This window comes from Galleria mellonella, unplaced genomic scaffold, assembly GCF_026898425.1.
Source record: "Galleria mellonella isolate WM207_F2 unplaced genomic scaffold, CSIRO_AGI_GalMel_v1 utg165, whole genome shotgun sequence".
Taxonomy (NCBI): domain Eukaryota; kingdom Metazoa; phylum Arthropoda; class Insecta; order Lepidoptera; family Pyralidae; genus Galleria; species Galleria mellonella.
This window is the reverse complement of record NW_026442009.1, coordinates 551,964-554,981: the sequence shown is the minus strand read 5'-3', so window position 1 is coordinate 554,981 and position 3,018 is coordinate 551,964.

Below are 3,018 nucleotides of genomic sequence, written 5' to 3'. Positions count from 1 at the left end.
CGGGTACCTTTTGTATGCACAAAAGTAACGATTCAATGTAAATTGCCCAGTCAATGGGCGCTCGTATCTCAATGGCCCATAAACAACGCGACCACGAATACAAATCGGATATTAGAGCATTCTGTATGCCATTATCAGGTCGTATGGTGCGATTATTGCTTACGAATCACATGTGTCACTGTGTACCTTGGTGCATAGTCATTGCACAATGCTTGTCTCATATAAACACTCGTCACGGTGTCAAACATTGGTAATAACATTCGTGTTTGACATTCATACGCTGGAGAGAATTCGGCTTGCTTCAATGTTTAAGCAAGCTTAATGTCACACCAAATATTATAGTGGATACTTGCGGAATTTGAGAACGGAAAAAGTATTTTCGACTACCTATCTTTCTAAATTTACCGATTAGACATATATGAAATTCACACAATTCATATAATTGAAAAAATGCTTTTCAACCGATTTCAAAAAAGGAGGACTTTCTCAATTCGATTTGTTACTTTTTTATGTTAATTTTTCAGAATTACAGAAGCATAACACCTTCGTCCTCAGGAAAAGCAACGCTTGAGGTGTGCCATAAGCGACAGAGCTATTGCTCTGTTATACTCATGTACTGTTCGTATCTTTAGGCAACGGTTACCACTTTCCATTAGGTAGACCGTCAGCTTGCCTGCCATTGTAAGGTGCATGAAAATTCCGTCATTTACAAACTGATTTGAAAAAATAAATTACAGTCAATCACGGAAAATTCCGAGATTCATTCAGTGATGTATTGTTGAAGAAGTACGAAGTGTATCAATTTACCATAAAAATGAATTCAAAAATTCAATAAAACACAAAAAGTACTTTGTATTCTCATTGTTCTTAATTAAAAAATATTGTGAAAGAAGTTAAAAGTTGACGTTGACGGAAAGCAGGGCCTTCACCAGATTTCGAGGAATCCCTACACCAAATTTTATCAAAATCGGATCAACCGTAAATCCGTGAAAACAAAAGGGACAGATGAAGATCTTTACATTTATAATATTAATAAGGATTAGTATGGATAGAGTGCACGGATTTCAAGACTAATTTCCGCCTTAACGAAATTGGTCTTATCTATTCTCGTTAAAATTTCATACTAGTAACACTGCGACTTCTTTGCGTCATAACATTATTTATTTATTCAAGCTTCTTTTTTATATTGACTTCGTTCAAAATAGAATATCCGAAGTATTTTTGGATGAAAGTTTCATATACAGATATTATGTAGGTATATATTGTAGACACAGATTAAATAAAATCTTTACATATATGTGTGCACATGCAAATGCTGGCGTGTGTTACCTACATCTGTTCAAGTTAATTGTTATGCAAATAATAATACAGACAACAGGAATTTCAGTCGACTTGTCACCAAACCAGTACAGATCCAGACTGAGAATCTTGATCTAGACATTGATCATAACTACTCATATTTGAACATATTTCGAATGGAGAAAGGTACTTCATTGAACAATTTTGACAATCTTCATTCCTATTTAGACCGTTTCTTCAGTTTATTTTGCTTTATAACTGTATATTATTGTTGTTACTACTCCTCAAGACCCTCTTTCTAAGAACAGATTATAAGTTAAAGTCCATAAAACAATCCTATTTCCTATTATTATTATAAATGCGAAAGTTTAGAAAGATGTTTAGAGGGATTTGTTACTTAATCGCGCTTAAATGGTTATAGGGATTTCTACGAAATTTAATATATACATGAATCATAACCTATATAAACATAATTATATGCAATTTTTACCTCAACTTATGCAAACAAAGTTGAATTACAGTTAACGACATATTTTTTACTCAAATGACCTAATTTCAATTGTAGTACATATTTCTTAAATTATAAAATCACTTTACTACTATCACCAAGACACATAGTTTTTTATATAAATAACAGTTCAATACCCTACTGTTCGATTAATAATAGGTACCTATATAAACCCTTTGTAGATTTTTTATACAAAATAGAAATGTAATGTTTTTTATTTGACACTTCTCATTGCGACGTTCTTGTACAAATTACAAAAAACATTAAAGATCAAGGTCCGACTTTATTTTGGTTCACCTTGATAAAAATAATATTGAAAAACTGCATATTTATTATATATTTTTTAAATAATTAATAACACTATAATAAAATAATATTTTAATAAAAACAGACAACAACGTATGTTTAATATATACAAAAGTAAAGTTCGTATTGTAATATATTTATTATTTTAATCGGAATATACGAAAAGCAGACGTAGAGCCCACATCATATTACGTTACGAGATAAAACAGATGGCAGGATTTCATTACAATATCTCCTCAGAACGGAAGGCGAATCGCTGCCAGCACTTGTAATGCTCCTTGATATTATACTTATATAGATACATTTCTCTCGTGACTTTAGTAATTAATATTTTTTATGGCAGATAATATACAGAATAATAATAAAAATGTCATCAATTCACAATACATGATTGACTGCTTGTCCAACTAGTGTGAAGAGAATGAAACAGTAATTTGGAATACATTGTTGGGAACCCAGAGCAAAATTAATTTAGAAAAAGTTTGATTTCTAAATAGACATTACCAAAAACCGAATCGGAGTCATCATTATCATATCAGCCTTTAACTGACCACTCCTGAATATAAGCCTCCCCTTTGGTTCGTTTTGCCAGTAGTTTCCACTGTTGGCAGGCAGATGGGCAACCGCAGTTAGGCTTTAGAGGTATTTTAAGAGTGACGCTGCTGTATATCCCTCGCCCTCTCTTAATTGTCTCTTACGACACCCATGGGAAAAGATTATTCTTGCACAAACCATCGTGCCACTATGCAGATAGAGTTTTGGTGCAATCTTTAGTAAATTGAAAAAATTGATACGTTAAAAAAAATTGTTGCTGTAAGACTACTAGACTACTACACATATGTTATACTATTAAATCACTGATGCGTATTCTGTTAAATCTGAATAAATGTTTATTTTCAGTAATT